Source organism: Lathamus discolor, chromosome 1, assembly GCF_037157495.1.
Source record: "Lathamus discolor isolate bLatDis1 chromosome 1, bLatDis1.hap1, whole genome shotgun sequence".
Taxonomy (NCBI): domain Eukaryota; kingdom Metazoa; phylum Chordata; class Aves; order Psittaciformes; family Psittacidae; genus Lathamus; species Lathamus discolor.
The window spans coordinates 156,785,902-156,801,191 of record NC_088884.1 but is presented as its reverse complement, the minus strand read 5'-3'; the positions used below and the strand labels follow the sequence as shown (position 1 = coordinate 156,801,191).

Below are 15,290 nucleotides of genomic sequence, written 5' to 3'. Positions count from 1 at the left end.
AAACAGGAGACAACTGGATCCCTGAAACACGTAGTTCCAGTTTGCCATTGAGATGATCAAAGATGATGGAGAGGAAAAGCAAAACCAAAAGAGCCAGCAGCAACATCCATGATGGAGATTTATACTGTGAGGAACCCGAATTATCTGCTTGCTCTGTCTGTATGTAAACACAGCCCTGTTCCTAGCAGATAAACAAGAATTTATATTGATGATGTTCACTAATGTCTGTCATTAAAGTTTCTGTTCACTGCATCCATCATTATGTTTTCCATGCAATAACTCTGCAGAAAAGTCTGCAGTAAATTATGGACATTTTGTTCAGCATGGCTTGTTTGAATGTATTCTTTGAACTCCGTATGCTTCTGCCCAGGCTGAAATCATGATCAGAGCTGTTTTCTCAACACTGTGGACCAAATTCTACCCTTAGATGCCCACATGGAATTCTTTGGGAGCTCACTGGAAACCACGAGAGGTGACTCAGGCCTGTTTCACACTAAGATAGTGCATTTTTTACTCTGTGTGTGTCTAAAATAACTGTCTTCTGGGTTTCCTACAGTTTTTTTGCTGTATTGTAAAAGGGTTTCCTGGGCAGAGCAAATTCCTGTGCCCTATCCCAGAAATAGAGAACAGGGCACTGAGGGCTAAATAAATTTGATCCTATAGTGTTTCTCAAGTTAGTCACAAGTTGATTTCCAGATTAAATGTTGCCCACAGTTTAAGTACTGATCATATGAAATAACAAACAGAAGCCTAGCCATTTTGTTATAGTGCAGAAGGTATTTCATCATCTTAAAGCATTAAGGTACTAAAAATAGATGGTGTCTATAACATTGGTTACTGAAGATACCTGTTTTTTCTAACTGTTAATGCACCAATCTACTTTTAGTAGCCTGTGCATTACAGATGGAGTCAGAATGACACTTCTCTGGAGGACGGATTCTCTTTGTGTCAGATTTTATTCCATATAAATAAATGAAAAAGGTGAGGTAAAAGTATGGATCTATATTTTTTTGCAAAGTAATGGTATTATAACAAGTCCGTCTTCTCTGATGTTTAATTCCTGTTCTTTTTAATTGCTTAAGAAATGTGCCTGCCTCTCAGTACTCAGGTGTGCATGGCAGTTGAATGTATAGCAGACTGTAAAGCGTGTAAAGCTCAGCAGCAGCAGTTAAGTATAGTGTAAGCCCGAATAAGAATTTAGAAACCGGGAATTCTTGAGCTGTGTTACAGCTTTGTCACTCAGGTGCTTTGGGCTGCAGATCAATTCCTTTGCCATCTCTGTTCTCCAAATTCATCAGTGAAGGAACACGCTTCATAAGAAGAAAGCAGACCACTTTCTGTTGTGGATGATTTCAAAGCAAACATGTCTATAGCAAAATCTTCAATTGTTTTGGGGTGAAATCTGTAGACATCATAGCTCTATATGACTTCAAGTGTCAAAGATAAAAATAATTAGTGTCTGTTTAACTATTGCCTGAAACATTTGGATCATTTATATAGGAAATAAAGAGGTGAGTGTTACACATTTAAATAATTTTATAAAATCGTTGATTTTCCTGCTTGTAAACTAATGAGAAAAATTTACTTCAAATTCTGGTCCTCATTTCTAATGCATGTATGCATTATATTATATATATAATATATATTATATATATTATCTATTATACTTCTTATATTTCCTCTCCCTGAACAACCACATGAGTAAGTTTCAATACCAAGATGGCAACAGCAAGGAAATACCAAGGTTATTCTATGAACATTCACAAAGGAGGACAAAAAAGAAAGTTATGGGGTTTTGTTCAGAGACTAGGTTTAATATGTGACTTGCAAGATGCATCAGAACATGACCTTCTGTATCTGAACTGACTGCTTATTGCAGTGTATTGCCTGCGACAGAAAAGTAATAATGCATTGAATAATTATAATCTTGAATTTGTGATACAATTCTGAAGGATGGGTTTCATGGACTCAATAATGTCTCATTGTTGGAAAAAAACCCCAAACAACTAAAATAATTTAAAACAAACAAGAACCTGCAAAATTTAAAGCCTTCTTCATTGCAGATAATTAACTGTTTCCCATCCATACAGTTATATAGCAGAAGTGCTATATAGTGATGGAGTTTGAGTTAGTCTCATTCAAATATTTGTTGGGAGGATCTGGATATGGAAGTAAACGAAGGCCCCCAGTGGATTTAATTAGTATTGGACCTTGTCCAGCTCTCTAAGAACAAAGGCAAACATGCAACACTCAAGAAATAAAATCAAACCAGTAGCTAAAGGTTGGGAAGACAAACACGGTGATCTTGGGAAAAATGCATGTACCTGCTTTCCATTTGACACGAGGTCTGATCTGTGCCATGTCCATTTGAAATTGTCATTGTACCTGGCATGTGAGCAAGGTTTTTGTACTTCCTCCTTGAGATTAGTTGCCTTTTAGACCTGCAGTTTATTCATGGGATGCCACCAGATACCTCAGGTACATCAGGCCAGGAACTTCATCATCCAAGTAGTAGTCTGGAATTAACAAGTGTGAGGTGTTCTCATTGAGGCTGGCAAAGAGTTGGGCTCTTGGATGCCTGTATATTAGGCATAGATATACTTGTATACCTATATACTAGGCATATATACACTTGGATGCCTATATACTAGGCATATATACACTTGTATGCCTATATACTAGAAATATATATACTTGGATGCCTATATACTAGGCATATATACTAGGCATATATACATTTGAATGCCTATGTACTAGAAATATATATACTTGGATGCCTATATACTAGGCATATATACTAGGCATATATACACTTGGATGCCTATATAGTATAAATACATATTCTTAGATGCCTATATACTAGGCATGTATAGACTTGGGTGCCTGTATACTAGGCATATATATACTTTCATGCCTATATAATAGGCATATATATACTTGGATGCCTATATACTAAAAAAGTATATACTTGGATGCCTATATACTAGAAATCTATATACTTGGATGTCTATATACTAGAAATCTATATACTTGGATGCCTGTATACTAGGCATATATATACTTGGATGCCTAGTATATAGGCATCCAAGTGGCCAACTAGGATCCATACCTGGATGTCTAGTCCTTGGGTGCCCAGGCACTGCAAACCTGGAGAAGCATCCAGCCACTTTGCCTGAGTGACTGATGGGCTAGCACCGAACACAGGGAGCAGAATGCCACGCACTGCAGATGAGCTGCAGCCACCGTAATGCACAGAAGCATGTCAAGGTAGATGTGAATCAGTGAAGAAAACCTCAGAACCTCAGTTTTGTGTTTGATACCGACTGTATTCTGCGCGTCTTTGATACACGAGCAAGCCTGAGATGAAGCATGCTCCAGAAGCTTCCTAAAGCACAAGATGAAAGGGGTACGCAGTGAAGGGAACCACCTCCCGAGATGCTGTATCTGGATGTCCAGAACTTATGGCGCCATTCTGAGTGCCCTGGCCCAGGCGCCATTTTCTTCCCTTTAAAATGGCGCCTGTGAGAGGGGTGGACAAAATGGCTACCGGTGGGCAAAGTCTCAAGACAGAGGACAGCCCTGCCATCACCACACTGAGGACCTGGCTTTGTACCCCAGAGAATGAGGTTGCTGGCACTGCTGAGAGCTTCTATGTCTTCCTCTGGGCATGAAAACACTACTCTGAAGCACTGATCCATGAGGGACATGTGGGAGCGAGGGGCGGCAAAATGGCGGATGTTGGTTGGCAGCCACCTTCCTTCCCCAAGTGTTGTGCCTGAAGAGCTGCCCTTGGCTCCATCCCTCATAAAGTGAACGCAAAGCCTGAGCAGAAAGGCAGGCTTGTACATACCTTGAGATACAGAACGAAACCAACAGCTCTGCCTGTCTCTGATGGCTCTGTGAGCCAACACCAGTGTGTCAATGGGAGAAAGGCACATTCAGGCTTCATCTCCTGTGGGAATGGAGACCCCCAATTGTTTTTGCCTAAGGTGCTTGCACGTAGCCCCTTAGGAAGGGCATCCCCCTTCCAGCAGCCTTTGATAAAACTCAAGCCTCGCAGTATTCGAGGTCAGTCACTGCTGAAAGCTGCCCCTTCATCCTGAGACAGCCATATTGCAGAATTCGGGATGGTTCCAATGCAATTCCATAATGCTGGTGCATTCACAAAGAAGGAGCAGACTTAAAATGCAGTTTGCTACTACATTATATCCATAGTGTGACTGTGATTTAATTACGTGGGAACGACCATGTTAAAACCTCACTGTCAGCCACTGCAAAACCCAGGCATCCAGAATCACAAGCGCCACAGGAGAAATCATGGGGGCTCTTATGAAAAGCACGAGATGAAATTAATACATCCATTTTTGTTCTCTTAATTTTGTGCCTGCTCTCAAGCTTTAAATCATGCTGGCTGGAAATTACAGCAGGAAACTGTGCAGAAATTGTATTAAATCCGAAAAGATGATAACTCCAGAGAGCTGAGGTTTTAATACATTACCTTTGGTTGTTACAGTAGATAGAGCATGAAGAGTTCCTATGCTGCTGCAAAGACCCCTGCAGCCTGAAGTCAAAGAACTCCATCAACTTTCTGAGTTCAGCTACTGCTTACTCAGCCTGGTGAACCAGGCAAAGGATGCTTCCACATCGCATCCTTCATTACATTTTGATGTAGGCTTGGACGCAGTTTGTTGCATTGTCTTTTGCTGTACCACGTAAAGCAAAAGCAGACACCGCGTTTACATGCACAGATGGCTTCTCAAGTGTTCCCTGAGGAAGTGATTGTAGAGCTCAAGGGACCGAGGTGTGATCTGAGAATCAATTCGATTTTGAGATGCTTTATGGAGTTTTTGCTTGGAAAGCAAGACAGGAAACAGTGCATGGGATACTGATGAACAGCAATAGAGAGACTGGATAGATGAACTAACTGGATAGAGCAGTGAGCCAAGATACAATGCTCCACCTCTAATACTCTAGATATACTTTCTGTAACAACTGTTTCAGTTCTGCACATCGCAGGAATCAATATGTGCCTTCGGAGTATGGACAATAAATCTCTTAAGGTGCTACAATAGCAGCTTGCTTAAACCAACAAACATCCATTGTTAACAGCTTTGCAAAATTGGACCTCGAGGGCTCAGTACTCTTTGGGATTCATTGCTCAGTGAGCTTTGCTCTCTGCTCAATGGTGCCATTATTCAAGCCGTGACAGCTTTTTCCATTTATGTATCCATGTGTTTGGAACTGCTGTAAAAAAGATCCGCTCCAGATGGAAATACAGTGTGCAAACTGCCCAACTGCTATCTTTGCAAAGAGCGTTCCAGGAACAATTGTTCGGGACTTTACAATATAGGCACTAACAAGGACAGGGAAAGGCGATTTCAATGTGGCCTCCAGCAGGTTTTTCCCACTTAAGGACAGTTCATGGGACACTTCATTTTACACTGCCACTGGGCTGCAGAGTTAGAACAGCTAAAGCCAGAGAACAGCTCCATCAGTCCTCTTTCCTGGGGTGTCCCACAGGGCAAGATACAGAAGAACATAAAGGGTATCCCAGCCCTCCTGTGCAGTGATTTTGGAACCCCAGCAGGACTGTGCTAGGAAACCCTACTTGCGAGTCAGAGGGATCTGACTGATAGGCCCCTGTAGCTTTCTTCCAGGCCCTGGGGAAGAAGGTAATGTTTGGCCAGGAAGATCTGAAAGAAACAGAAAGGCTCCAGCCCATTCCCTGGGGACAATTCTCTCAAAAACCATTTAGAAAAGCAGTGTTGGGCTCTAACTTGGGGAAACTTGGGGGTGAAGCGTTTAGGAGTGTATTTAAATGAGTGAAGAGATAAGCAGATGCTACTACACTCAGCAGCCCAGATTTATGTGTCAATCAGGACTGTGTAAGGAAGTGCGAAGGAGCAGAACTTCGCCCTGACTCCCATCTAACTCAGCACACAGTGCCGGAAACTGAGGCTGGGCAAGCTGTGGTGAGGAGCTGAACAAGTCAACCCGCCTCAGCCTTCAGGTTCTGTAGATGGAAGGGGCATTCCTTACAGTGTCCTTAAAAAGGTCTGCTTCTAGGGCAGTGAACAAAACGGATAGGAAAAAACGGTCCAAGCAGATCACAGTGAGATTTAAGCTGTGCTAAGATGATGCATTTCCTTGGCAAACAAGTGGTTTTTATATTATTGCAAGTTAAAATGCCAGTATTTGTACCTTTGCTAGACTTTAAACCATTTATTCTCTTTATTGTCTGGAAAAGCATGACTAAACTATCACCATTTTAGGCTCTGTTTTGGGATGGTAGGAGTGGTGGCTGGGATGGATTAAGCTGTGCTGTGAATCAGTACCATCACCTTGCTTTTAAAGTCATTGTAAGAGAGTAAGCTCTTTAGTGGCACTAGGTGCTTCTAGCCAAAGCATAGATTGATGTGAGTGTCCCAGACTAAAGCACATGTAAGATCACTCAACAATCTGAACTGTGTGAAAAGGGCTCAAGGCTGTGACTGTATAAATCACATTGTCAGTCATAGGCTGCTTTATTTTTGTTTTGCAATGGTTTGTTTTATCAATGCCTTGAGTACATTTGGACCTCCAAGTCTTACTGGTACCTGTTGGCTCTTTGCCTATCACATATGTGTAGACAGGCAGGCTGAATTTCACATTTGCTGGCAATTATTTTGCTTCCATGCATCTGTTCACTTTATGCTGTTCCACATTTCCCTCTGAGCTTTTACAACAGTAAAGATAGAACTCACCTTTCTCTTGAGGAGATGGAAAACCCCATTCTTCCTAATCACTAGCAGAAAATAGGCAACCTAATCTTCCACCTGTCTTTCCTTTCCCCATCCATCTGCCTGATTTACAGGGGCTCGTCACTGTGTGAAACATGAATTGTTGTCCTTCATTGATTTCAGCTTCTTGATCACCAGATTTCAACAGACACAGAAACACTGGAGCTGGAAGTCTCTGCTGCAGTTGTTCAAGGCTAGCTTTTCCCTTTGGGTATCTTCTAGAATATGTTCTTATAAATAATGTATCTCTGTCACCGTAGGCTTCTGTTTCCTAGTCCTCCAAAGCCTTGGTGCTTCCTTGGCACACTTTCAATCACAGTGCTTTGGAGCTTTTTTCTTTTGTGGCTGAGAGGCATTGCTAGAAAATGCCTGAGGAAAGCACAGCTATATGCGATAATGAAGGTTCATGTCATTAGAAAGGGAGGCTTATCTTGGATAGTTATTCCACAACTCTAATAATTAGGTTTCATTAGGTTTTGATGTGTCTAGCGGTGGTGGTAAGGACCGAGCTGGAGAGCACAAATGGAAGTGCAGCGAGGAAGGGACATAGGTCTGCTCAGCTTACTGGCAGTGGCACCAAGAAAACTTGGTCAGTGTTTTCAGCTTTAGCAACAATTTATGTTTTCATCTAGGACCATGATTTTTCAAACTGACTGTTCTATTGCGTTTCTGCATAAATAACAGTTAATGATCCAAGTAACGGACTCATTAATGATCCAATGTGATTGAGGGGGAATAGAAATGTCAGTGGAGGAACGTGCTGCAAGCGATTGCATCCAGGTAAGCCACATGCCAAGCTGTTCCTGGGACAGATGGGGAGAACCCAGTGCTCAGGGGACAAAATACCAGTAAGTAGAGAAGGTGCTGGGAATTACTGTTGGAAGCTGTTGCTGAGGAAGAGAACAGCAGCAGTGGGGTGGTGAAGTCTCGTCCTTCAAGACATTAAGCAGGCATGATTTGTCGACCACTTCAACTGTGGTATCTAAGAGGCTTAGAGGCTAAGTTAGGATCCCCACCACACAGGGGCAGCGCCAGCTTGGAGCACATAAAATCCACAGGCAAGGAGGTGGACAAGAAAGGATACAGGGATCACCAGTGCTTCATCCCCATGCTGCCAGTGCGCCCAGCACTGTGAGGTCAGGGAGGCAGAGGCCACTCCAAGAGCCGTGGCGCTGTCACCAGGGTACAGGAGCCAGTCTAGTGCTACTCTGGACTCTCCATCCCTCCCCGTCCATGGCCAACGCTGTCCCTACAAAAGAAGAAAGGAAAAGAAATAGCTCAGCAATCCAGAGTATCTCTACCCCTGAGCTATTGCTTTGCAGCAGCCTGAGGTTGAGAAGGGACCAGCTTCTACAGTTTTAGGAGAAGGAGGTGTGCCTGTTCACAGTGGGAACACACAGCATCTGATGTACTGGCAAGTTGGGTTGTTACAGTGCTTCCCTATTGTTTATTACCATTGCAGAAAATGAAATCAGTTATGGATTGCTCCATCTATTGCTGTCTGAGAACTGGACTACTTTTATGACACTGGCATTCAAGCATGGGGCCCTACAGACCCATGAGGCATAGCTGCAGGGCTCGGTTCAGATCTCAGTATCTCAGTTCCTCTGAGACAAAGGGTGGTCAACAGTCAGGCTCAGCCTCTCAAAGCAGAATGTGGCAGGAAGATAAAAGTGGATCCCTCTGGCCAACAGTGACTCCTGGGGACTTCTGAGAAACCAAGCGCATTGGATTGCCTCCGAGAGCCAGCAAGACCAAACTAGTGGGTAGGAGGAGGTGACAGTAATTACTCCTCCGGGTGCTTTTGGACCTGGCAAGCATCTTTATGTAAGTGTCACTCAGCTGGTGAAGGTCTGCAGGGCATTACTTTTACACCGATTATCTCCTTTGGTTTTAGTATCTGTTGATGTTTTTCTGCAGAAGACATGGGTGCTTTCTCATGCACTTACTCTCTGCTTCAGGGCCATTAGCACACTTAATACAATTATATGTGAGTTGGACCACACTTCAGACTTTACGATGAGCTGTTTACTTCTTTCACTCTGGGGACCTTTCAGACATGGACGTGCCATATTCAACCCCACGCTGAACTCCTGAAGTAATCACTATTTCTTTCCAAGCCGCAATGACACTTTCAGCAGGCTCTTTGTCCCCATGAGCAAAGCAAACAAATTAAGCGGCCAATAGCCCTTAAATTTACAAATCTTACACTTCTGTGTTCATTTTAAGGAAGAGAACTGCACAAACATGTATCTCATGTTATTCATACCCCATTGTACTTGTGCTATCTCTAAGTCAGCAATCAGGGGTAATTAGATTTTGCCTTATAGGAAAACGTCTGTTTTGATCTTTGAACTTCTACTTCTGGCTTGCCAGTATTTGAAGCCTTTGGGTTTTTTCCCCCTGTGAAGTGGAAAAATGGATGGTCAAGGTCAGGCTTTTCTTGGATGCAGCCCTGCTTACTGTGTGTAATGCCCTTTCTCACTCAGCACTGCACCGTTATAATTCAAGGCCTCTTCTCTACTGCTGTCTTTGAACACCAGCTCCACAGCTGCCTGTTCCCTGGAAAAGGAGATTTACTCAGCTCTGAAGGCGGCGAGCAGGAGGAGCCACTCGCTGGGTTGCTGAACCCGTAGGAAAAAACATACTTCAAATCTGCTGTTTACATAACTTCAGTTCCAGGAGGGTTACAGGAAGGCTGCAGCAGAAGGCAGGAATGGGAAAGATAACACTGTCGATGATTCAGAAGGAAAATTCACCACTACAAAAGATCTGGATGCATTATTTATAGGGCAGGCTGGCAGTACTTCCTGGAAATCACTCTGCTCTTATGTTTTGGCTGCTCTTCTGTGAGTCTGCAGGGAAGTGGGAGACAAGATGATGCAGCAGAGGCAATGTGTGAGAGCCTGGGGAGAAGGCTATTTAGATGGGTTATGTGAATGAAAAGAAATAAACCTTGGCTCTTTCTTGTGCACTTCACTGAGAGGTGTTTCTCAAAGTTTAGCTGAGGTAGATAGAAACCTTCTGGTCCCCGCAAATGGGGATACAGCAGAGCTGGAATCCTGCGCTCCTCTTCTGAGCAGGGAAGAGGAATCACAGGCCTACACGTGTCTCATCAATTCTTCACACAAGAAGGCAAATGCTTCTCACTTCTTAACCTAACTGTGTAAAGCTCCCGTTCCGTGCCACGGTTAAATACACAGTGAGCTCCCTGCTCATCAGCGTTTTCACTGAGCTCAGTACATTTGCATGCTGGAGGTTGTGCACATGTGTTAGCAACTGCTTTCTAGTTCACTTGCTGAGAGATGCATAGCCTTTGGCTCTCTTGCTTCAAGTGTGTATGTGCCACGTACAGTCACTTAATTCGCCCCCCCTGTTTGATTTCTGGGTTGAACTCTGGGTGTTGTTGACTTGTAGCAATTAAGGAGCTTTCTGCCAATTAGGCAGTGGAGATGAGCAGTGCTGGGCTCCCAGACCAGCACTTGGATGCTCTGGCTGCTCAGTGCTCTGCTGAGCTGCCGCAGGCTGTCACAGAGCTCTTGGCGCTAGCATTTGTCTTCTGCTTGCTGAGGGCTCTTGGGTCAGCCTCCAAATGTATTCAAGGGTAAATGAGAGTTGAAGTTCTTGCATAAGAGTAACAGAGAGAAAAAGGCCAGAAAAACATTCTCTCTGCAGCAATTGTTAGGAAACAAAAATTTTCTCTCTGCATTAAAATCACCATCATAGCTCACTGGGGAATACTATGTGATGTTATTTACTAAGATAAGGCTCACAGATACAGCTTCAAGGCTCATCAGAAACCAGCACAGCTTCCAGAGCAGTTTTGGGAGCCCTTGTAATCCCTTTGTGCCCCACTTTCAAATCAGTTGAATGAAACTCACATTCGTTTTTCCTAGCGCCTGCTCTGTTTCACTGGGAAGCAGTTTGGGTTAACAGCTGTCCTATCATAAGCAGGAGGACAGCTGATTGCAGCTGCTGGTCAAGACTTAGGCTTTGCAGCAAGAATACAAAAATCACCTCAGCGCCAAACCCAGTATAGACCAGTTGCCCCCCATCTAAACACCTGCAGCAGCATTCAGCATGCAGTCAGGAGCAGAGTACAAGTGCTTAACAGCGCCTCTTGCCATTACCATCAGTACCTTGTCCAGAGCCCTGCGCCATCCTGCCTGCCCTAGAAAGTGGGTGTCAATGGTGTGTATTTATAGACTCATAGAATGGTTTGGGCTGGAAGGGACCTTAAAGCTCATCCAGTTCCAACCCCCTGCCATGGGCAAGGACACCTTCCACTAGAGCAGGTTGCTCAGAGCCCTTCCAACCTGGTATGATGCACATTGCAAACCTCGTGATGCATAACCAAAGTTGACAAATGTTACTAAACAAGCCAGGAGCTGAACTCTTTCTGGAGAGGCTGGGCACAGACAAGATGGCCATGAGGTGTCGAACCTCACCATTGCACATACTGCACTCAGAGCAGGGGCTCATTTCTTGCTGGCATCATCCAGGCTGCTGGCAAACTCCATCAATAAAAGGCAGAGCTCAAAACTCATCCTAAATACCTGTTCTGGGTGCTTTCCCCAGCCAATCAACATCACTCCAGTGTTACCAGGTGCCATCCTGCCCTCACTGATCAGGTTCTGGGGTCCTGAGTAACCCAATGAGCCAAGCTGGGGAGGCCACAGGAGATGGAGTGATACAACTGTGTGCTGGGCACTGTGACAGAGCCTCCTCACAAAGGAGTTTGCCTCAGGAGTGTGCTTATCTTGGTGAGAACCTTCTAACACTGTTGAAACCATTAATGCAAGGGCTTAAGGAAAAAGGATATGTAACCAGCATTATCCTCAAATAATGTCTCTGAGGCCTCCTCTACTTCTTTCACTCTGAGAAGGAGAAAGTCCCTCCTAAAATTCCCCTTCATCCTATAAGCTGTTTGCTGATTGATCCTGAACATGAAGTAAATCAAAGAAAGACCTTGATGTCAGTGCTCCCTTGTGGACTTTCAGCACTGACATGAATTTCAGTGGCATTGCACCTTCTGCAGACATTTGCCTTTCCAGGCTCCATCATACAGGATGTGTCTGCTAGATCTTCTCCTGAAGACCTGCTGTGATCAAGGCTGGTCCTTCATCCACTTGTCTCCATACCAAGTCCCACCGGCTTTGATCAGCTGAGGCCAAAGCCAGACAATCCCCATCTAATGACTCTTCAATGATTTTATTCCCCAGTTCAGTTGGTGCTTTCCCAGCCTTTGCCAGAGCCTGCCAGTGTCAGAAGACTCTCCAGGCAAGCTGTTATCATGTCACACACTTCAATCCAGCATGAGTTTCTTTGCTTGAAGGGTTTGTACCTCATTCCATACTCAAATGATGATTGACCTCTCCTGGACCCAAACAGGGACAATTATCAAGGATAAAGTGCATTTGGTAGATGTAAACACTCCATGAAAATCAATGCTCCTGGTTACAAGAGCTCTTAGCTTTCTCCCCTACGTAGATAGCTTAATTTCACTCCTTAGGAGACAATGGTGAAACACAGAGCTGTTTTAACCTTTTATTCATTTTAATTTCCCACAATTGGTTTCCACTGCAACAATCTCAACAGGAACTAATAAGACATATAATCACCATGCCCTTGATAATGATGAAAGTAGGTCTGCTGCCAGCAACTATTATGCTTGTCCTGGGACTACGAAAAACCCTACACATGCTTTTGTTTGGGTGAGATAAGGGGCACTTTTATCGTGAAATAGGGCTGTCAGGGTGGCATTTTCTTACTCAGTGGCTTTGCTCCCTGCTCATGTCAGATCTGCTGGTGTTAGGGCAGACAAGTAAAATTGTACTACCTCAGGGCTTTAACCACTCGCTACCTGACAGCATCAGATGTGCTCAGTGGTTCGTTGTCATCCGAACTGATTCATTACCACTCTTTGCACGGCTCCTCAGAGCAGCATCTCAGCCCCGAGGCAGAAGTGCAGTGGATCAGTGGAGCTGTGAAACTCCTTGAAGTAAGTTGGTGTCCAGTCAGGCAGCTTCCCCACACAACCTGCAGGACTAATAGAGCTCAAAAGGGTTAACTGGGCTGTTCCAGCTGTCACCAGAATAAATGACTGTCCCCCTGCATGTGGTGAGGTGATGAGGTGGCAGGCAGGACAAGGAGAGGCAGAACTGCTCCCATGAGAAGCAGTAAATGTGACCCCCTTCACCCTCAGGTGCCATTTGGACAAAGAAACTTCTTGGAGGTAGCTGAAGTTGATCAACTGATGGTTCTCCCTATTTATCTATGCACCAACATAGCCCTTGTCATCTCCATTGTCAAGCAGCTCTCTGAGCATAAACTTGCAGTATTCGAGAGTGACAGGGGAGAGTAGCTATGCCACCATATAGGTGCTGCCTGGCTCAGAGGGACAAAATGTGAAGTGCACTGAGACTTCCAGCTCCACATGAGAGATATGTGGGATAAATCAGACGTACAGGACTATGGAAGAGCAGAGTGCCAAGGCTAGGACTTACTAGGACTCCGAAGCCAGCCTATGAGCCAGTGCCAGGGATGTGTCTGAACTCTCTTGGCACTACCTGCATTTTGAGGCTTTTCCCATGGCTGCCATTTAGCACCATGTTGAAACTGGGATTCAGTTGGAAACATTACCAACCTCCTGCTGGTTTTCCTCCTAAAACATGGACAGTGGTGGAAGTGCTGGCACTTATGTGAGATTCATCAAGGGCGGTTGACAGAAGAACTGAACATTGTAATTGTCCCACCTTTCTGTCTTCATCATCAAGTCCATCCTTGTAGGCCTTTAAAATTCATCTGGAATGTAGATTGAACTCTGCCGGGTTTACTTGTCTGTAGTGCTCATGGGGCAAAGACATGTTAGGAATAAGCTGTGAACAGAAGATCAAAACATCAGAAACCTTAGAGAAACACATCTTTACGAGTAAGTTTTTCATATCTTTATGAATACGTGCAAGCGACACTCATTTCATCAGCAGCCACAAGCAAACGTATTCATTAACCACAAGCTCATCCTCAGTCATTTATGATCTGATTTTTTACACTTTCAATTTCCACTGAATTCACTGGCACTTTAGAAAACCCAGGGTATCAGGTGCTAAACCTCTTCCCATGTACTCGTGTTCTCCTGTTCTAGCTTTCACCATGTAAGAAGCTTGGCCTATTAGTTAAAAACCCTTTCAGGACTTGAACATCAAATTTCCAGTAAGGACAAAGCTACATATAAAGTCATGTCATTTAAACAAACTGCTCATTCGGAAATTAAAACATCGGGTAATTCCAGCCAGGAAGGCAGACAAAATGCCACTGTATTTTTCATAGAATCATAGAATCGACTTGGTTGGGAAAGACCTTTAAGATCATCAAGTCCAAACATTTTGATGTGGAGAAATTCCCTAGAACTAAGAAAGACAAAAAGAAACAAAGAACGTTATATAAACCCTTCTCCTCTTCCTCCATGTATTCAATGCAATCCTGAAAATCAATTCACCTCACTGACGCAAAGGATCACAATTAGCAAAAATAGATAGAGGCAGTTTCTTAATAATAATGTAATACAGAAAAACATCAGTAGCATACAGAGGCTGTGTATTTGTTTCAGTAAGCTTCACCCTGCTGTTTCACATATGATGATCTAAAAGCAGTGCCCACTTCCATAGGTATCTGCTGAGATATATCTATGTTCAGGCTTTCCTTTATGTTCAGGAGAGCCTGAAAATCCTCCTCACTTGTAAGTGAGCTCCGAAAAACACCACTTCTCACAGTATTCAGAGTCCAAGCTCAGGGTCACCAGCATTCCTCTGTGAGGGCAAAACAGATGTTTGTGTGAAACACGTCACCTAGAATGGTACTGCAGCCAGAGGCCAGCTTATCCAAACAGCTTTGGGTCAGGATGACCCCCAGAAAGGTCTGGGCTTTCCAGAGTGTACCTGAAAGTGTGGTCAATGGCTCGATGTCCGGCTGGAGACCGGTAACGAGTGGTGTCCCTCAGGGATCGGTGCTGGACCGGTCTTGTCTAACATCTTCGTCGCTGACATGGACAGTGGGATTGAGTGCGCCCTCAGCAAGTTTGCCAATGACACCAAGGTGTGTGGTCCGGTTGATACGCTGGAGGGAAGGGATGCCATCCAGAGGGACCTTGACACGCTTGTGAGGTGGGCTGATGCCAACCTTATGAAGTTCAACCATGACAAGTGCAAGGTCCTACACCTGGGTCGGAGCAATCCCAGGCACAGCTACAGGTTGGGCAAAGAAGAGATTCAGAGCGGCCCTGCGGAGAAGGACTTGGGGGTGCTGGTTGATGAGAAAATGAACATGAGCCGGCTTCAGTGTGCGCTCGCAGCCCAGAAAGCCAACCGTATCCTGGGCTGCATCAAAAGGAGCGTGACCAGCAGGTCGAAGGAGGTGATCCTGCCCCTCTGCTCTGCTCTTGTGAGACCTCACCTGGAGCATTGTGTGCAGTTCTGGTGTCCTCAACATAAAAAGGACATGGAACTGCTGGAA

The 15,290-nt window shown here is 44.4% G+C and overlaps 1 long non-coding RNA gene across 1 annotated transcript; it reads right to left on the bottom strand.

Annotated features, from left to right (window-relative positions):
* Nucleotides 1-12,313: 12,313 nt before the first annotated feature.
* On the bottom strand, nucleotides 12,314-14,788 carry LOC136007430 (uncharacterized). The gene is made up of 2 exons (XR_010609696.1): nucleotides 14,717-14,788; nucleotides 12,314-13,657 (listed from the first exon to the last, which is right to left on the bottom strand). It is a non-coding gene; the product is annotated as an uncharacterized LOC136007430 (long non-coding RNA).
* Between the last annotated feature and the right edge of the window lie 502 nt (nucleotides 14,789-15,290).